Raw genomic sequence first — 22,032 nt, forward strand, 5'->3', positions numbered from 1 at the left:
CGTCCAAGTGCGATTGCCCTGTTCAGTAAGAGAGGCAATCTGCTGTCCCATTTTTTCAAGAACCGCTTGAATACCTGCAAAGGTTGAGTCCTTTGCCCCCGACTCGGAGACAGGTTCAGGAGCTGATACCTCTACTAAATGACATTCAGAAGGAGCAGGGGAAGGAACTATGGGGTTATCTACCACTTCCTGACTCGTTGATGAATGGGAAAGGGAATTCTTAGTTCTTCTAATCCTAACTCTCTCGAGTTTACGGACATACCTGTCCAACTCCTTCCACTCCTTATCATCCAAAATCAAGCACTCATCACATCTATTCTCAAAAGTGTAAATTCTACCCCTACAATTCACACAAAGTGTGTGTGGGGATCAAGAGAAGCTTTGGGAATTCTAACCCTACACCCCCCTTTACAGCAGACTTTATAAACAACTCCCGAGTCCGACATTGTTAATTGAGTAATCCAAAAACAAATCCAAAATCAATCCAAGTCAACAACAGCGAAAGCCAATAAAATACTTCACCAAACGAATGAAAATACTCTAAGCGAGTACGAAAGACCTATCGAGGAGCCAACAACGACGAAGTTGACGGCTCGGGCGACAGAGAAAATCTGAGGTCTCCAGGTAACTATCTAGAGAGCGTACAGGTAACGATCACCTGACTGACGGTCGGCGATTGCCGCGAGTTTCGAAAAATCTGTCGTGACGTCATGACGTCAGAGAATATAGCTATGTATATAACTGACAGGTCAGTTACATATTTAAAATTATTTATTTCAAATACTATAAGTTTAAATATTCCTGGATTTACTGGGGAAATATAGTAAGCATAATAATGTGAGGAATAATAAAAACGTCCTCATTCTTCATTTCATGTTTTGATAACCGTAAGTAATTGTATCTAATTCCTTACTAACCTGACAAACAGAAGTTAGATGGTTAAGAAACAACCTCATAATTGTTAGACCAACTGGAGAAAAGAAATAACAAGCCAAAGCCTGTGTCTTTATTAGAAGATTAGTGGCCCAAGTTAGGGCTGATAAAAAACATGCCATCCTTTGTCGGTATTTCACGTCAACTAGGCGGGGTATTGGGAAAAGTTTTCAACTAGCAATAATCGCACCTCGGTTATCCCTCATTGGTTACGATACTGCCACTGCGCAAAGCTGACGTCTAGCGAAACCAAACCATACCTCAATCCCTGGACTGACGACTGGGAGAGATATAATCTAATTCCCATGTAAATATTAAGTCTTTCAAGCATTGTAAAATTGTTTTAGAAACTTGGAAGGATTGCAAATTGATTATCAATGAATCACTCAATTTATTTCTGATATATTTGTCACAAAATTACACCGCATATATGGGTTAGGCCTAGAACTCCCATGTGAATAATAAAATTTTGAAGTATTGCACAGTTTTAAAAGTTTTCAATAGCTCACGGATTGATTTGCAATCCATCAATCAATATATTTCTGAAGCATTGCAGCAAAATTACATATCACGCATAGGATAGGTCTAGGACTTTTTACTTAAGCCCTTGTTTAGAGTTAGACAACACCAGTCTTATGCCAGGTTTGTAAGTTAACAACCCAGTTACAATAATATATATACCATTAAAATCACCAACATAGGTAAATTCGCACTTTTGTAAGTGTAAACATCACAGTGGAATCGAAATTAATTGGTTATGCGTATTCGCCGGTTACTGCAAGTAATTTGGACAAGAATTTTGTTGAAATTGAGCTGGCCTTATGCCAGCACCGGTGTCAATGACCATTACAGTTATAACACCAGACAGCATGGACTAATAATTCATTCAATCGTTATAATTAGGCCGACCGGTCCCTCTTCTGCACAAAAAATCAATCTTCTCTTCAACTGACCAGTTCATCAGTAAGTTTTCTGAACTGACCTACTTAGAGTAAATCCTTTCCTTTCCCCTGGGATGTTATGTCTCATTATCACTCTCAATCACATTTCTACACATTAATCACTTGTAATTCACTCTGAGTAAATTACCAGTGTAACTGAAGAGCAAGTAATTCATCGTCAAGAAAGTCAACTCGTTCCACTTCTAGTTCGTTCGTCGGATACTTTTTTGTCACCCAGTTAAGAACAGTGAAGTTATACCTAATTCAGCTTGGATATAATCCATTCTGTGAAATTATTTCAAAAATAACTTTAAATATTCCTGGATTTACTGGGTAAATATAGTAAGCATAATAATGTGAGGAATAATAAAAACTTCCTCATTCTTCATTTCATGTTTTCGATAATGGTTTATTCCTCTAAAGGTACCCATAGATGCTACGATCGCCGGATCTGTTCATCTGAACCGTAAGTAATTACTTGGAGAGATACTTACCAAGTAATCACATCGCTATAAGTTGCACTTATATGGCAGCTTGAATTCAAAATTTTGTGGGTAACACCTCAAACTATTGTGTAGGTGACCAGTTCCAGCAAAAGGCAGGAGAATAGGAACGACTGTAAGCAGAAAGCTCAGTTTGCTCATGCCCTTTTTATATATATGTAACTTAAAAGTAATTACATAGCTGATTCCCACACTGACAGAAGATGGAAGACATGGACATATACTACTTCAAAATGATATGGTTATGATACAATAAAGTTTGTTCATACTTACCTGGCAGATATATATATATAGCTGTATTCTCCGAAGTCCGACAGAATTTCAAAACTTACGACACACGCAGTGGGAGGTCAGGTGGTTAGTACCCATTCCCGCCGCTGGGAGGCGGGTATCAGGAACCATTCCCATTTTCTATTCAGATTTTCTAGTGCCACTGTCTCCTGAGGGGAGGTGGGTGGGTACTTGATTATATTTATCTGCCAGGTAAGTATGATCAAACTTTATTGTATCATAACAATATCATTTTGTTCATGAAACTTACCTGTCAGATATATATATAGCTGAATCCCACCATTGGAGGTGGGAAGAGACAGAATAGGATTTAGGAAACAAATTACATGCAGATGATTGACATCTTGGTTCCTTACCTGTTAGCATAACTGACTTCGTGATTACTGTCACCCAAGTCTGCCTCTGCTTTACTAGTCTCTCCAGCAAGATAGTGAGTGACCTGTATAGCTGGTGAGTTCTAGATGATCTGTCAACGGGGGTGTGACCACAATGCGACTAGACCATATTGACCATACTATGAGGGCAACGAAGCAAAAAAACCACCACCTGACCAAGCCTATCAAAAGTTAATCCCACATAACTTAGGCTAAAGAATGGGAAGTCTGCCTTTGGCGGCCGACCCAACAACCATAAACCAATACAATAAAAATGATATTGTTATTGTACAATAAAGTTTCATACATACTTACCTGGCAGATATATACTTAGCTATAGACTCCGTCGTCCCCGACAGAAAATGATATTGTTAAGATACAATAAAGTTTGTTCATACTTACCTGGCAGATATATATATAGCTGTATTTCTCCGAAGTCCGACAGAAATTTCAAAACTCCCGGTACACGCAGTGGTCGGCCAGGTGGTTAGTACCCATTCCCACCGCTGGGAGGCGGGAGTCAGGAACCATTCCCATTTTCTATCCAGATTTTCTATTCCCACTGTCTCCTGAGGGGAGGTGGGTGGGTACTTTGATTATATATATCTGCCAGGTAAGTATGAACAAACTTTATTGTATCTTAACAATATCATTTTGTTCATGAAACTTACCCAGCAGATATATATATAGCTGAATCCCACCTTTGGAGGTGGGGAGGGACAGAAAAGGATTTTAGGAAACACATTGCGTGCAGATGATTGACATCTTGGTTCCTTATCTGTTAGCATAGCTGACTTCGTGATTACTGTCACCCAAGTCTGCTACTGCTTTACTAGTCTCTCCAGCAAGGTAGTGACCTATGTAGCTGGCAAGTTCTAGATGATCTGTCAACGGGAGCGTGACCACAATGTGACTAGACCATACTGACCATACCATGAGGGCTAAGAAGTAATATATCACCACCTGACCAACCTAGCCAAAGTTAAGGATATCTAACTAAGGCTTAAGGATTGAGAAGACCGCCACTGGCGGCCGACCCAATAAACATAATTAACAACACTTCCTAACCATTTTCTATAGGATAGGATGAGTGATACTTCTTGCCCCCAAGATTGTGTCTGTAGACACGTATGGCCCCAACGAGCAGCAAATCTTATATGTCGTCTTCACATGCCGCAGGTATTGTGAAATGAACACAAAGTTGCTTCGCTAAAACGTGGCACTCAGGATGATACTGAGAGCCATGCTCTGTTGAAATGCTTCCGAGGCCGCGCCCTCACCTCGTGAACATTCAGTTAAAAGATTTCAAATCTTTGTCCAAACATGACGAATGAGCTTCTTTAAAAGAACTCATCAACAATAACCCCAGGGTGTTCTTCGACCTGGGCAAGTCTGGTCTTTTTACGAAACACCGCAGATTGTCCGAAGGACCTCCACTTTCTTTAGTTTTAACTAGTATAAAACTTGAGGGCCCTGACAGGTCCACAGGACTCTCTGTTTTCTTGCCAATAACTCCATAGCACCCCTGATTTCCAAGCTTCTCGGCCAAGGATTAAACAGGTTTTCATTCTTTGTAAAAACAAAAGGCTTAGAGAACCCACCGCATTATGTCCTCTAAAGCCAAAACCTCTGATGATGTATTAAACCTCACTAACCCTCTTTGTCTTATCTAGAGTGGTTAGAATTTTGGTCACATGCAAAAAGTTACACAGGAAATATTCTACAATTTTGAGATTTCCACAGACCTCATAGATCGTAAAGGGCTTTGTTGTTCGACAGATCCAAATATCTGAGCGTAAAGGTCGCCAACAACCTACTTCCGTATTCTACAAAAGTTGAGACTGCTAGTACATCCCATTCTTCCGACGGAAAGGGAAGATGGTAAAGTAATTCACAAAGGTCGAGGTGGAGGAAAAACCATTCTTCCTGCCCTATCTCCAGAAACGGCCCATTCCGATTGGTACACTGCAAGATAGGCAGAACTGCTTTATCTTGGTAATGACACTAGCCATTAGTCTTGAAAAACCTCTTATTCTGGTCACTTTCTTGACAGTCTGAACGCAGTCAGACTCAGAGCTGAACGGTTTAGAGATACCTCTCGAAGGGAAGCTATTAGAGTAGCCCATGACTTTTGACATACTTCTAAGGAAAGAATACTCAGACGTCAGTAGTTGCTGCCGTCGATAGAGAAGCTTTGCACGGACGTCCTTCAATCGTACAGCTAACCTCTGGAGGATCGATATGTTCCGTGCCTGTGCCCATCAATGGCTCTCTCTTCTTGAGATGTGAGAGAGCTGTGGAATTGTCCGAGTTGATCTGAACCACTCGGCCAAAACTCATTCTTCGAGGAACTGGAGAGTCAACCAAATTGCTTCCAATTCTTTTAGATTATGTGGCAGGACCTCTGTACCTCTGTCAGGATGCCTGGCACCATCACGCTATCACCTGAGGTGATCATTGAACTACTGAGAGATGTTCAGAATCATTACTCGATCCTTGATGTTACTTCAGTTTTCCGGAAGTACAAAACTGTAGAGGTCTGAATTGCAGTCCTTTCAGGGAAAAGAAGCTTCTTCAGCGAGGAAATGGTCCCCAGCAGATTCATCCATTACCTCTCTTAAGCATGCTTCCTTCCCTAAGAAGGCTGCGCTCTTCATAATTAGGACAGCATTATTATAATGCTATGCTGCGGTAAATTCGTACAGAATTCTGTTACAGTGCAGTAAACAGCACCAAAAAGCCTAATAGATATCTCTGTTAAAAATTGTTTCACAAATGAAGGCAATGTTTATTCAATGCATGTTAGAATCTCCCTCAATCCTAGGCAAAGTCCGTGATGTAGGGCAGAGATACGGTTCGTCAATCAATCCCGCGGGAGAGAGAGACTTAACCGACCGCGCATAACAGCAAGCTAGCTAATACTGAGTTGGTGTACACTTACAGCAGCTTACGTTCACCTTCTCGCAGTATTATGCCTGAGTTGCAGCTACTAAATATTACGAAGGAATAGATTTTTCATTATTTGAACGGCACGAAACTCTCAAGCGGCATTTAAGAGAGACAGAATCCGATAATACAGAAGTGTTTTGTGTTGTCATACAACTACGCTTAAATAACCAAAAGCTAAATCAGAAACTCCTGGAAGGTTGCAGGGAGTACCGATTAAATATACTGCGTCATCTACAACGACAGCAGCTATCAATGGTCCTCTCGCACTACTCTGCCTGAGTTACCAGCTACTCTATTCTACGAAGGAATAGGTCTGATACTATTATCGATTAGAAGAGAATTCTCAAGCAGGCATATTTAAGCGAAACCGAATACGCTAGATGCAGAAGCTGAGTTGGTGTTGTTGTAACAATACATTTTAGCGTTGTCCTTACACCGGAAACTCCTGGAAGTTTGCAGGAAGGACAGATTAAGTACACTTAGAATATGAGTCCTTTCGGTTACTATCCATATCGGTAATTACGATGTGCGTATATGACTTGATCCATACAGTAGTAATATAACGCAAAGATAAAATACATAAGTATTGTAATCCTTGGACAGCTAATTCTCTACTACATTCTTCTTCTGTAAGGAAGAGAGAGTGAAATATACTGTATTCGTTCTTCCAAACGAACGAATTAAATTATTCTAGGATCTTCTCAGTGAAAACCGAGGACCGAAAATGACAGTTCAAACTTCTTATGTTATTGTACCTAAACTTCATTCTATTTCGTGGAAGAGACTCTGACTAATGAATGAGAACTCTTCCGATGGTAGTCCATTTCATCAGGAGTTCGCGCAACTTTTGTTGACGAAAGGAGAGACCTCCTTGGAGCGTCGACCAGACTGGAAAAGTCACCTTATTCCGATGCGAGAATTCTTACACCGATGTTTACTTGTATCCCACCCAATACCTGCCTTGCCGTATAGTCTTGACAGAGCTGGGCAAAAGAAGTCTTCTTTGCGCTTTCTCGACTCCATCCAATCTTGAACTTTTTTTAAAAGCTATTTTCGTTGAAAGAGACTTCTTTATTTTAACAATTAGGATATTGTTAAGATACAAAAAAGTGTGTTCATACTTACCCGGCAGATAAATATATATATAGCTGTATTTCAGAGAAACACAGCTATACATACATCCGCCGGGCAAGTTTATGAACAAACCAGGAATCTTGTTTGGTTTTGATAACGAAACTGAGAAGGATGATAGCGAGGAGCCCCATGTTGGAATTCATCTCCAACTGAAGCTCGAAGCAAACGAACCAATACCTGATAATCAGGCGAAGCTGACGTAGAAGGTGGTCCTCGTCAGTTTCTTCTGACATCCTACTAAGTCGTCCTTCTTCTATATGAGCGGCAGAGGGGACTCCCGAAGACGGTGATATAAGTCCTTTCGATTCAATCCTTGATGAAGATTGCTGTTGTGACGTAATAGGTGCTTTCTGAATATTAGTCACTAAAAATTCGCTATAGAGGTAATAATTTCTTGCACTCTCTCGATGGGAGTCTCTACGAAAGTCAGATTGTCGACGAGCTTGCAGACAAATATCACGTTGTGATCCTGATGAATGTCCACAAAGCGTCCACTCGAGCGTCACGCTCAACGTCCATCCGAGCGTCACGCTCAGCGTCCAGCTGAGCGTCACGCTTGACATCCAGCTGTGCGCCATGCTCGGCGTCCAGCCGAGTGTCACGCTTGGTGTCTAAATAAGTGTCCAGCTTAGCATCTATAGAAACGTCACGCTTGTAAACACCACGCTCCCTCAGGGTCGAACTAGGAGCGTCGAGTATCTCAGCTTGCAACACCACCTTGGTTTTGCAACAAAATAACGTCAGTTTACGGATAAAGAGAGACCCTATAATAAGAGAGGGGAACCCCTTGAATAGTAGGGAGAGCTTCTTCCTCTCGATATAAGAATCTTAAGGAGGAAGTTTCTCATGTTTTTTCATAACGCAGGTGAGACGCACTAATCTAGAAGGCGTAGCAACCGGTGAAAGAAAAGAGCGATCCGCATTGCGGGAGACCGCTTAGATCTTTTAATGGCAATATAATTTCATCTTTTCTTCTAGGACCGCGTTCTGCCGTCTCCAGTCGGCAACGAAGCAAGTCGATGTTGCATCAACGGATGACCCTCTTTTCTAGAATGTTCCTTTTCAGGTGAAAAGCTGATCCTATGAGAAGGAGAGGAGCGAGAGAAAGCCCCATTCCTTCTCACCTGTCCCTTCACAGCTCTATTCTTGGAGCGACAGGGGGTTCAAAGACGTCATCGTCTGATGACGTCCTGGTTCTCTTTTTGAGGCGTCCATGCAGCAAAACTTCATCAGACGACCGCAAAGCAGCAAAAGGGAAAGGACGTGAAGCGTCCTCTTCCTGAGATCAAAGACACAGGCCTCCCGTGCGTCATCTGGCGTCTTTGATCTTTTTTGCGGCGGAGAGTAGTCACGTATAAAGGCGAAGCCCGTAAAGCAGAAGGAGCGCAAAGAGGCTCTGCGGGCTCCTCTAAGAACTACTGACGATGGCCACCGTGCGACATCTAACGTCTTTGTTCTTTCAGAGGACATGAGCGTCTTCTCATGCTCCAACTACCGTTCGGGGAGGACGCCTACAAAGGCGAAGCCCGTAAGCAGAAGGAGCGCAGAGAGGCTCTGCGTGCTCCTCTAAGAAACTACTGGACGATGGCCCGTCTGTGCGACATCTAACGTCTTTGTTCTTTTCAGAGGACGTGAGCGTCTTCTCATGCTCCAACTACTGTTTCGGGGAGGACGCTAATAAAGGCGAAGCCCATAAAGCAGAAGGAGCGCAAAGAGACTCTGCGTGCTCCTCTAAGAAACTACTGACGATGGCCGCCTGTGCGACATCTAACATCTTTGTTCTCTTCAGAGGACGCGAGCGTCTTCTCATGCTCAACTACTGTTCGAGGAGGACGCCTCTAAGACGAAATCCCTCACGGAGGGAACGCGCACGAACACACTCTTTTGCAGCCTGTGCTCGTACAGGTTCTGCTAAAGGGACGACCAGATCAATGTGGAGACCCCGTAAACCTCCTCAGCTTTTGACATGCCCTCTCCCTGGTCCTGGGAGTCCGACAGAGGTCCAGGCCTAGAGGTATTATAGGGCCGATCTGACGCTCCCTCTCCACGAGAGAGCGGACGTGAAGCGTCCTCTTCTCTAAAGCTTCTTTTTAGAGGGCACGAGTCCTTCCCAGAGCTCCAACCTCTGTGCGGGGAGGACGCCTCGGAGGACGAGAAGCAATCTTTCATCATCCGTTCTCAGTGCACTATTTTTTGGCAGCCTGGGATCGTCTACAGGTTCTGCCGAAGGGACGCCAGATCGGTGGGGGTTCCCCGTAACCCTCCTGCGGCTTTCGACATGTCTGTCTTCCTGGGCTTGGAAGTTCGACAGAGGTCCAGGCCTAGAGGCCTTATAGGGCCGATCTGACGCCCCCTTCACAACACTGGGGGCACTACACTTCACAACACTGATTGGAGAGCGAGCACTTTAGATTCCAATTTACGAATGGAATCCACAATAACAGAAAAGGGCATTTTTTCGTAGACATAGCCTAATGGCTCGTAGGCCAAACTACAAGGTTAGGCAAAACAAAGTCTACAGAAAGGTTAGTAGGTCCATTACCCTGACTTCTGTTTACTAATGCACTTTCTTGAGGAAGACCCCGTGATTCAATCCCGCTCTAATTTGCGTACATACGAATCATCTGTCTTCCCTTCGGAATCAGTCAAACTCTCACACGTCTTACATCGATCTTTCAATAAAGAAAAAAAGTTCTCAACCCCCGTGCATACCAAATGAGGATTTACCGACACTTTCGGTAGCCTCACCTTACTTGTGCAGACAACACAGTCTGAAACTAGCCGAACTAGATCAGACAAGTTAAAACAAACAGGTTAATTAAATTACGATAGCGTATGCCTAGCCACACATCCAAGTCAATCATTCAAAAGATAATTAGGATACTTAAGCGGCAATGGAGAATCAAAATCCTGGTCGGAGGTAATGAAAACAGGTGTTTTCATTACGAGCGACAGAAAAAATCTGGATAGAAAATGGGAATGGTTCCTGACTCCCGCCTCCCAGCGGCGGGAATGGGTACTAACCACCTGGCCGACCACTGCGTGTGCCGGGAGTTTTTAAATTTCTGTCGGACTTCGGAGAAATACAGCTATATATATATATCTGCTGGGTAAGTTTCATGATAAAATTAAAATTTCGCGGCACACGCTACAGGTAGGTAGGTCAGGTGATCTACCGTCCTGCCGCTGGGTGGCAGGAATAGGAACCATTACCTTCTAGAACCAGATTTTCTCTTCCACCTGTCTCCTGAGGGGAGGCTGGGTGGGCCATTTATCGTATATATCTGCCAGGTAAGTATGTATGAAACTTTATTGTACAATAACAATATCATTTTCATACATTCAACTTGCCCTGGCAGATTATACTTAGCTGATTGCACCTTTGGCGGAGGGTAAGAGACAGCTATTTACTGATTAGACAGGTAAACAACATACGTTGCAGGTAATAAATAAATAAAACCTTGGTTCCTATGTGTTTAGACGAAGGGTTGACTTCCTAGCTATTGCTAGGAGCCTGCTTCGTCTCAAGAGCCTCAGCGAGGATGTGACCTATGGTTGAGAGTTCTTGTGAGGACTGTCAATGGGGTCTTATCCACTTATTCGACAGAACCTGATGGCAATTGTCACTGGGGTCTTATCCACTTACACGACATAAAATACCTATGCCTAGTGGCATAATTAAGGAGCACAACACCGATCCCGATCACCTGATCCTAACACGAGGGTTTGTTTTTGTGCTTGGTTTGAAAAAAGTTATCCCCAAACTCCTTTCAAACAACCCAAAGTAAAAAATACTATGTTAAAATAAAAATTAACTCACTTAGTTAAGGATCAGTGTCGGCTCCCTATCCCAGCAACGTATCCTCAGACACGTATAACCAAGAGAGAAGGATCTCTCGTAGGTCAACTTGACCTCCTTCGTGTAATGGGAAGTCAACACAGAGTTGCATCTCCGAAAGTGACAGCTAATATGTCCTGATGACATATTGTTATGGAAAGAACAAGAATTCATAAAAGCTCGCACTCATGTGCTTTTAATTCTCGCTGTTTGAAGGAATCATCAAGTTACTCATGGAGTGCTTTAGCGATCACACTTGTTTCAAGGAAGACCAAGGCTTTCTTTGAAATGGATCTCTTGTGGATGAAGCCTAGAGCCTGGCTGGCGTCTGGCTGGCGCCTCGCGCCTGGCTGGAGCCTCATCTGCCTGGCACCTGACGCTTGGTTGGCACCTAGTCCTGGAAGGCGCTTTTCGCCTGACTCCTGGCTGGCACCTTGAGCCTGGAAGTAGCTTCGTGCCTGGCTCCATACTGGCACTATTTGGTGCTTGGCGCCTGGCTGACTCCTCTCCACTTGCTGGAGCTTCGAGCTTGGTAGAGTCTCGAGGATGTCTGGCGATGTCCACATCGGACACTCTTATCTGTCCGATTTGTTCGCCTCTAGCGCATCTGCGCTAGGTTGGAGGCCCCCTCTTTCTCTTCATCAGACAATGACAGTGTTCCTTGAAACTGTCTGCCTCTGGCGTTTTTTACGCCTGTTTTGGCATTTGGCGCCTGGTTGGCGCTACATTGTCAGAAAGTCCCTAAAACCTCCACAATAGTTTAATTCAGGAGATTGGAAGAAGGGTGGCAAGGAAATTCTTCCACTTTGAGCTCTTGGCCTCTCCGCCAGTGGGGAGGTGATTGTGGTAAAACTACATCCATTAGACGATAGGACATCTAACAGTACGAGAGATAAGAGTCTTCCTCCGAGGAGGATCCTTCTTGAATCCTTCCGTTGCTAATGAGATCTCTTCTTACTTGTTGATGAAGTTCCTCGTTGCAGAATCTTCCCTATCCTTGTCCGAAGGAAGGGAAGGGGCTTGGAAAGTCGAAGTAGACTCCGAGCTGAAATTAGGAGGACTCCTGATTTCTAGCTCTTCATTGTATCCCTCTGAATACCTTCTGGGAAGCATTTCGAGCCCTCATCGCATCCCAAAGACTTTGTAGGCAAAACGTTTAAACCATCTCTTTTTATGTAGGTGAAAACGTAAGTACCCTGCCTGGGCAACGAAACTTCTATCTGAAAGCGTTGAGTCAGGAATAGAGGGTTTTAGTTTCTTTTGCCAGACATACTATGCTGGCAAGAAACCCATTGCCGAGTCTCCATTGAATCAGATGTGAGATTCCAATGCACAAAAAATTCACTTGTCTTCTTGGTAGTTTAGGGCCAAGAGAAAACAAAGAATTCCCTCATAAAATTTCTCAAAGAGTTGATGAGGAGCAGTTCCATCTTGTCGGAACACGGAATCCGAGGCCACAAAAGATCCCATTCGAAGTACATGATATCCTACTCTTGTCGTATTGAGGTATCGTATAAGATCTCGAAGATCTTAATCCTCTGCTATCTCAAATTCTCCTTGTATAGACAGAGTATAGCCTTTTACTGCGCTCTTTGATAGCAGATATATACAAAGGTGATTCTTCCCTCTGAAAAGGAAGAAAAACCTATATGTGATTCACAGAGGTATCGGAAGAGGACAGTTTTTCCTCTTCCATCAAACACGATCTGCAGCAATTCTATGTCCTGGCCATGACTATTGTCATTCACCTTGAAAAATCCTCTCCTTCATGTCCACTTCTGGTCAGTCTGCACGCAGACAGACTCAGAGTGGAGAGGTTGTTAAGGTCTATTTATAATAGATGATGATCGAAAATCCAAACTTTCTTGGAACAGACTTCTAAAACATGCTGTGAGAAGAACGTGACCTCTGTGAATCCAATCTCTCTTGGACCAAAATGAGGCATAAAGTATCATTCTCTCTTCCTTTGACGCCCATTTATCTTAATATCCATTAAGAATGTATAATCTAGGGGAAAAAAGACTAAAGTCTATTCCCCTTTTAAACTAAAAAATGGCATATATTGCTACCTTTCTTGGTTCGAGAATAAGGAAGCAGTATAGAAGCAGCATGTTAGTCTTCCATCTTGCGAAGAGATCTATGACGAAGATATCTCGCAGGTTTCCACAACTCTCTTTCCAACTAAGATTAGATATAAGTCAATAGTTATATTGTCGATCGAGAAGGTTCTCACGGACGTGCAACGAACCTCTTAAGGATCGTTACGTTCCGTGTCTGAGTTCCGAACAGATTCTCTCTTGTTAACGCGAAAAGAGGCGAAAAAAGAGATTCTCAATACTTCTTGAAATATGAGAGAGCTGTGGAAATGGCTTAATTGATTTAAGTCCTTTCGTCCCTCCTTGGGATCGAGCCCCCTTCAAGATAGACGGGGAACGAAATCAGGAACTAACCGTGCAGTTACTGAGCCTGCTGTCAGAGAGGCTACTGAACCCTTCGATTAATAACTCGCTATATCGAAAAGTTAGCAAGCCCAATATTTTGCTTCTGTAAGCATGAGAGCATCAATTAATATATATATAGCTCTACTGCATTAAATTCATTTGTAGTCTCATTCATATAATCCTGATACATTGCGGTAAACATTACCGCAAGGTTATAAGTGATCTTTTTATTGAAAACTCCTTAGTAAAACGAATACCATGTTATTCATGTTTGCCTATAAATCCCCTCAATTCGTGGCTAAGTCCATGATTGTAGGGGAAATATACGGTTAACCATTCGATCCCGTAGGAGAGAGAGATGTAAACAACCGCTAATGACTGAGAACTGGATGGTACTGTATTGGCTTACAATTACAGCCGTCTCCTTCGCTGCCTTACTGTCTTCTTCCTGAGTTGCCAGTTACTCCATTCAATGAAGGAATATAATAAAATTATTCTCAAGCGTAAGGAAGCTCTCAATAATGCGTATTTAAGCCAAATAACCTTTGTTAAATACCGAAGCTGACTAGGTATTGTCGTAACAAACCTTTTAAGCGAATTCCTTACTAGGAAATTCCTGTAAGGATATAGATAATTCCGTAGCGAACCACAAAGGCAACATTGTTATGCGTATATGACTTTTCATTCAGTAGTCATATACACTAAATCTTCTTACTACATTCTTTCCTTTCCGATGCAGAGAGAGAATGGAAATCTTGCCCTCTTCGTTCTTTTCGTCAATAAACACGAATTAGTATTAGTCGAAAGAGATCGCAATGAAAACTCTCGGATCGAAGAGAATCCCTCAAATTTTTATTCTCTTGGATATAAGGCCGTATTCTACGCCTCTATTATCTGGAAGAGCCTCTAATCAATGAATGAGAGCTCGTACGAATCTTGTTCAATTTGCAAACGATTGCCACTCTTTCTGTAAATGGTTGGTTGCATTATTTTAGAAGGGGGAAGATTTTAATATCGTCTTATTAGTAATGAACTAATTTTTTCAATAAAAAAGGTCGCTAAGGTCTTATAAACTGAGAGACCTGCCCCTTTATTGGCTTCCAATTCCGATCTATCTTCCATTTCCTGTCCATCAAGTTGGGAGAAGAATGAGCAACCGGAGGAGAGCGCCTCCTTTTGTAAGGTGAAGAGCTTTTAGCAGTACCGACTCTAACCTGACAAGGGCTACAGCCGCCAGTGTGACATCTTGAGTCCCCGCCAGGAAAAAAGCCGATCTTGCTCTTGCCTTTACTTGCATTAAGAATATCCTGAGAAGGGCGGCGGCCGCCTGTGCGACAACTCCCGTCCTTATCAGGAGAAGGCCTCGAATGTCTTTCACCTTTCGCAGAATCAGGCATTCCTGCGAAAATTCCCCAAAGAGGAGCCTCTCGGTCCGCCTCTAACTCCATCTCTGATGAAGATCCTGGTTTATAGCTTCAGGCGCTTTGCGCCTCATCTCAGGCAGTTCAGGCGCTTCGCGCCTTGTTTTAGGCGCTTCGCGCCTTGTTTTAGGCGCTTCAGGCGCTTTGCGCCTCGTTTGAGGTGCCTCAGGCGCTTTGCGCCTCGTTTCAGGCACCTCAGGCTCTTTGCGTCTCGTTTCAGGCGCCTCAGGCGCTTTGTGCCTCATTTCAAGCACTTCAGGCGCCTCTTTAGAACCCTCTCGCCTTGTCGGCGATTTGCGCCTGGCCGCCTCGTCCGAGCTGTCAAAGACTTCTATCGGACGGGATTTCTTAACGGGAAGGAAGTGATCCTTTCTCCTGGGAGGATCCTTCTTCAAAACTTCCATTAACAAAGATATCTACTGTTGCCTTTCTCCTAGGATCTTCGTAGCATCGTCTTTTTTCTCCGTATCCGATCTAGGGGAAGAAGGATTTAATGAATAAATCTCTTTCTTCTTCTTCTCAGGTGGATAGTCTTCCGGAAAACTTTCCGGGCTAGAATCCCAAGCTGGCGATTTCCATGATCTTTTAGAAGGTCTCGACAGCTTGTCAGAACTCCACCCTATTTTCCTTTCGATAAAGACTCGGATGACGAAAAAAACACTGTTTTATGATGCCTTTCCAACAGCTATCCTTGGCAGTCTGGGACGCTACTACAGATCCTGCCGAGGGGACGCCCGACCGGTGGGGATTCTCTGAAACCTCCTTACGGCTTTCGACATTCCTTCTCCTCTGGGCTTGTGAGCTTGGAAGAGGTCTAGGCCTGAGAGCGAGACAGAGCCAATCGGAACGCACAACTCCACCCTATTTTAGGACGCCTTTCCAATGGCGAACTTGGCAGTCTGGGACGTTCTACAGAACCTGCCGAGGGGACGCCTGATCAGTGGGGATTCTCTGAAACCCCCCCTGCGGTTGTCGACATTCCTTCTCCTCTGGGCTTGGGAGCTTGGAAGAGGTCTAGACCTGGGAGCGAGACAGAGCCGATCAGACGCACCCTCCACTTCAATGGGGAACACTATATTCACTTCTTAACTTTTAAGAGCTCGCATTTTGAGCTACATCCATTATCTTCAAATTTGCATATACGTATAAATTTGTAGTTTCTGTGGAGTAAGAAGGTGATGAGGATGCAACAACTACTAGTACTGCTAATACTCTAACTGCTCGTTAGCACAAACGCTATTAAAGCTTCTAAAGTAAGCGTATCTAGTTATATGCTTTTCTGACTTCCTAAAGTAGGAAATTAGAGTTTAATATTTCCTCAATAAAGTTGTAACCTTTATTACATGTAATAATGAATACATATTAATAATTCCCTTTCTTGCAAACTATGTGAGTGTCTACCGATAAATTCGGTAGTTTCACTTAATATTTTCTTCGAAATTTTGAAGCGAAATTCATTAAAAAGTTAATAAAAGCGTATGCCGAACCAAAGACCTGGTACTTCCCTGCAAAAGATAGCCCAGAAGATCGATGGCGATGAAACACGAAAATCAAGTCAGGAGGAACCGCAAACGTATGTTTACATTCCAACCGACAGAGAAAATCTGGTTCTAGAAGGTAATGGTTCCTATTCCTGCCACCCAGCGGCGGGACGGTAGATCACCTGACCTACCTACCTGTAGCATGTGCCGCGAAATTCGAATTTCTGTCGGGGACGACGGAGTATATAGCTAAGTATATATCTGCCAGGGAAGTTGAATGTATGAAATTAAAAACTCTCCTAACCATTTTCTACAGGATAGGATGAGTGCTACTTCCTGCCCCCAAGATTGTATCTGCGGAAATGTATGGCCCTAGTGAGCAGCAGTTCTCATATGTTGTCTTCACATCCCGCAGGTAGTGTGAAGTGAACACAGAGTTGCTTCGCCAAAAGGTGGCGCCCAGGATGTCACTGAGTGCCATGTTCTTTTGAAATGCCACCGAGGTTGCGAAGGCCCTCACCTCGTGAACATTAACTCTTAAAAGTCCAAGATCGCCATCTCGACAGGACGAATGAGCCTCCTTGATGGTACTCCTTAAAAAGAACGCCAGTGCATTCTTCGACATAGGTAAGTCTGGTCTCTTGACGGAACACCACAGATTGTCCGAAGGACCTAGACTCTCTTTCGTTTTTTCTAAATAAAACTTAAGAGCCCTGACAGGGCACAGGACTCTCTCTGGTTCTTGCCCAATAATTTCTGCCATCCCCTTGATCTCGAAGCTCTTGGGCCAAGGGTTGGACAGGTTTTCATTCTTGGCTAAGAACGAAGGGCTTAAGGAACATACCGCATTATGTCCCCTAAAGCCTATATGTTTACTGATGGCTTGAACCTCACTAACCCTCTTTGCCGTAGCTAGAGCGGTTAGAAAAATAGCCTTTCTGGTCACGTCCTTTAAAGTTGCAGAATGGAGAGGTTAAAAAGGACTCGACATCAGGAACTTCAAGACTACGTCTAAGTTCCATGACGGAAGCTTTGGTTGAGCCACTTTAGAGGTTTCAAAAGACCTCAAAAGATCGTGAAGGTCTTTGTTGTTCGACAGATTCAAACCTCTGTGTCTGTATTTTATTAGTGTAAGTATTTTACTGATTACATGAAGAATAGAATGATTCCTTCTCATTACTTTGAATGCAAAATGGTTTGAAGATTCTTCCGCAAAAAGAAAAGAAAAAAAATTCTTTAGAAGATGATACCTATTTACTAACGCGGTTGACATAGCTTAAAAAAAAAATTCAGCTCTTTAATCTCTGGAAAAATGTTAATCTTTCTGTCCGCTGGTCACACTCTTTATATCCCCGGCGACTAACAACAAAATTTGTTTGTTTGTTTTATCTTCCAAGATGTAGGTATTTATTACCTGTAGGTACAGCACATTTTTTAACAGTATGCCCATACACACACACACACACACACACACACACACACAGTTGCGCTTGTCCTAATACCTATTGGTTTCAGAGACTCAAGTTAACACTTACAGTATAGTTGAGAGGGGAGAGAGAGAGTTCATCCTAGATGGCCTTGGGTCATCTCTCTATCTCTCGAGGAATGTCAAGATTTGTTCCCTGCTCTTTGTAAATTTAGTCCATGCGACTGACAGCAACAAAATTCACATTTTTCTTTCTTCCAGATATGAATTACCCGTACTGCACATTTTTAACAAGCATGAACACACTGCATTATACTCTCTCTCTCTCTCTCTCTCTCTCTCTCAGAAAAGATACCGTCAATTCAATTTATCAGTATCTTTTCCTGATAGTACAGACACAAAGTAAAATATTTAGGACTCCAAGGCTTGGCATATGTCAATTATTTTATTATCTTGGGATTTTCCATGGTCAACTCTTGGGATTAGTAAGAAAAATGCGATTGAGTAGCAGTAGCAGCAGCTGCAGCGCACACCCAAACGAATCGGGTAAGCCTATAATACGCCAAACAATAGTATTTACAAAATGAGCCGAGCTCTCTGGCCTGGCTGTTTTGGTCCTCCCACGTGTTTGATCGCATATCTGCCAAATTTATAACAACAACAGAGATAAAACCATTTCTCCCATTACAGACATCAAATATTATCTTTTCCGTTACGCAGAATTTTAAATAAATTACGTAGGTTCACGATTGATAAAGTTTTTTTATGCAATAACAAGAAACGGAGTCAGATTTTCTATCACCATGGCATCTCATCTTGGTGCTGTTGCGAATATTTCAACCAGTTCCGCGTGCGTTTAAATCCATACTGACTGTACAGTCTGGAGGCAGTTCTCCCTTCTACACATATCTTGATTTCTTAATATCGTAGGTATAGAATAAATTGGTGAGCAAGGAAATATGAAATAAAGCATAACAGAGTAAGTTTGACGAGTGAGAAAATAAACAATCGTATACAAACAGATTCTCTCTCTCTCTCTCTCTCTCTCTCTCTCTGAGACAAATAATAGATAGGAACAATGACTGAATATTGCTTGAATGCAAAGTTTTGGCCTGACTGAAGTGTGGAGTGACTTTGACACTGACTACAAGTTATTCCTGGTCATCTCACAGCCATGGATAGACATCACAAATCACAGAGAAGGGCAATCGTACACAAAAATAATTAGGTATGGAAAATGCAAAATGCGGGCCTATGTTGTCCCATAAAAAAAGCTCTCGCTCGGACAGCTGAGGTTTAGGAGAGAGAGAGAGAGAGAGAGCAGGGCCGAATAGGGAGATTAAAGTACCTGGGGAATGAACCCCTGAAAACCCCTTATAATCTTATAATTATAGCCTCGGGGTTTGTCTCAACGACATTCAAAGGTCTGTCAACACAGGCAGTTGTTGTTTTAGCATAAGGGCAGATCTTTAAAAGCCACGCCAGAGAGCTCGCCACGGTGACAAGACTATACATGAAATGATCAAAGATCTGGAAGATGACGAATATGACTGCGTTCATGGCGAAGAATTCAGAGCAGTATTTGATGATACGGACACAGAGAGCGACTTGGGAGGATTTTAATTTATTAATTTTATGCATTTTTTTTTTACTTTAATAAATTTTCACTTAACTGTGTATCCAAAATAAAATAAAAATAATAGTTCAAGTAACAAATGTTTCTTTTACCGAGTAAAACAAAAAGTATAAATTCCTTCAGTATTGTGCCTTAACACTGATTTGGAAATTATAGATTGGTTAGTCTAGAACAGTTAAACATGCTGTATAAACCAAATAATGCAAAGTGGCGCACGATCGCTCTTTTGTACTTTAAAATACAATAGTAATATGAGAATGCATACAATATTATTGGATATAGTGAAGTACAAGTAAAGCATAACTTTTTAAAAGATCTACTGTTTTCCTCCGATAGTAACTATCGCAATCTGCCGATTTGGGAAAACATAGACGGTACGCTAATTTTATACCGCATGTATGATGCGACCCCTTTAAAATTAGCTTCAAAATTAGATTTCAAAAGTCGCATAATATGCGAGTATATACGGTATGTCCCTTTTGTAGTCGATTTCCGACAGCCGCCGGAGCATTCCGCATTAAAACGAGATTAACGACGGGATACGGGTGTCGGTCGAAGAAGTCCAAGAAATTCCTTTCACATTGTAGGCGGTTGTTACTCGACTGCCGTCGTCCGCAGCAACGAACGATTTTTTGAAGTTGCGATGTGAAACTCTCGTACTGCAGGATACTGTAACCAGGTTCCATTAATCAGCCTGCAAGTGAAATTATATTTGTCACAAGGGCAAAGTAAATTCAGACGACATCCAAATACAGGGGAGGGGAGAGAGCCATTTAGAACCAGACTTAACCCACATGAATTCGCTGATATTTGTGGAATTCAAAAGAGTCAGCTGTACAAACTTAACCCACATGAATTCGCTGATATTTGTTGAATTCAAAAGAGTCAGCTGTACAAACTTTTTTATCCATGGCATTAACAATGAGTGAACCTATCCAGGTCTATGAGGACTGTAAAAATATCCATAATTATAAAAAATAAACAGATATCAATACGAATCCCAAGGAAAATTCGATATTACTGGTAGTAAGTTACTAGACAAAGAAGTGGAAAACAAAACTGAGCTATTTTGTAAGATTGCCAGGCAACATAAGAGCCAAAGAGAATATTAATCATGATTCATTATTTCTCTATGCTAACTGAAATTAAGTTGTGATAAAATCTGATCCTATGTGCCCCTAACAAAGTTTCATATTCAATTTTCTCGCACAAGCATCCGTCTGAGGTTAATTTCAAAAACTTTATTAATAGGTAGGAGATGCAACGAAAAAACCCACTATGTAACTAATTTCTATATAAACTTTGGGTTTTTCAAGAAAATGTGACATTTTCCCATGATGTTTTACTTGAATTGTAATAGCTAATGTTGCAAGTAAATATTTCATATACATGTTCTTGATACTTCTAAATGTCTATGAGGTTCAGAAAAAATTAATTCATTTTGTTGTTATAGAAATTCTATTTGCTTATTTTGTTCATTAATTTTAAAATGATTGCAAGTCCTTAACTAATTGCATTGCACACACGGATAAGAATATGTCATGTCATCGTCCCGACCCCATGAACCAACCAATGTGAAGGTTCATGAGCTAAGCATTCCTCTCTCCAGTCAACCTGCTTCGCAAGCGGAGATGGCACACACAGATGAAGCCTGTGTAAGCAGATTATTGAAGTTCAAAGGAACAAATGCTGATACGGCAATGATGACGTCGTCACTTGGCAGGAGATTGCTCTCAGCCAGCTAAGAGTTACGTGACTTGCTGTAATTAAATACGACTTTAGAATTTTCAAATGATTTTTTTTTTTTTTTTAATTCTCACCCCACATGAGAAGAATGTCTGAAAAAAAAAAAAAACAGTACCAAAATTGAACAATATATTAGTTTCATGTTGGAAATCTGCATGATTGTAATTATTTTAAATTAAATATTCCTTATTCAAACTAATGAAAAAGGTTTCCATACAAATTTTATATATACTATTTGCCCTGTATAAGATTATTCGCATAGATATACATTTTCACTTCTAGACTTCCTGACTTTAAAATCTATTTTATTTTATTTTATTTATTCATTTTTATTTATTTATTTATTTTTTTTTTTTGACTACGAATATAAATCACCGGGACTTGAACTTTTAGCTTATTTGTCATTACTAAAGCGTTAAGTTAGAGTTCAAATCTTTACGCATATATATTTGGATATTTAATTAACCTTATGGTTTACGTTTTGCTTATTGATTTATCGTGATTCCTTTTTTATTATAATTTGTAACCCTTCCGACTTCTTACGGAGTGTTATTATATTGACTCCACTTGTATCCATATTTATTTATTTTTTTATATTTATTTATTTATATATTTTTTTATATATATTTGATAAATTAATGGTTGGCTTGAATATGTGGAAAAGTGTTCTAGCGGCGTAACCGTATAAGGCTACTTGCGGTATCATTTCTACAGATACGAGATATGAATGATAAAGGTATTTAAAACCGCGAGAACCGCTATAATCCAGTCGGAATCCAATATCACGAGTTGTAACTCGTAAGACATTGACACTTTCTTATTTATCTCTTATTCTACCAAACGATTGACTGGTGATAAAATATAGTTATTGGTTTTCTTAATGGATAGGAATTCACACAACGTGTTAAGGAGATTATT

General features: G+C 41.7%; 1 non-coding gene across 1 annotated transcript; it reads right to left on the minus strand.

Annotated features, from left to right (window-relative positions):
* Positions 1-1,024: 1,024 nt before the first annotated feature.
* LOC135225904 (U4 spliceosomal RNA) lies at positions 1,025-1,168 on the minus strand. Its single transcript, XR_010317118.1, has one exon. It is a non-coding gene; the product is annotated as a U4 spliceosomal RNA (small nuclear RNA).
* Positions 1,169-22,032: the final 20,864 nt, after the last annotated feature.

The sequence above is a fragment of the Macrobrachium nipponense genome, chromosome 13 (genome assembly GCF_015104395.2).
Source record: "Macrobrachium nipponense isolate FS-2020 chromosome 13, ASM1510439v2, whole genome shotgun sequence".
Classification (NCBI taxonomy): Eukaryota; Metazoa; Arthropoda; class Malacostraca; order Decapoda; family Palaemonidae; genus Macrobrachium; species Macrobrachium nipponense.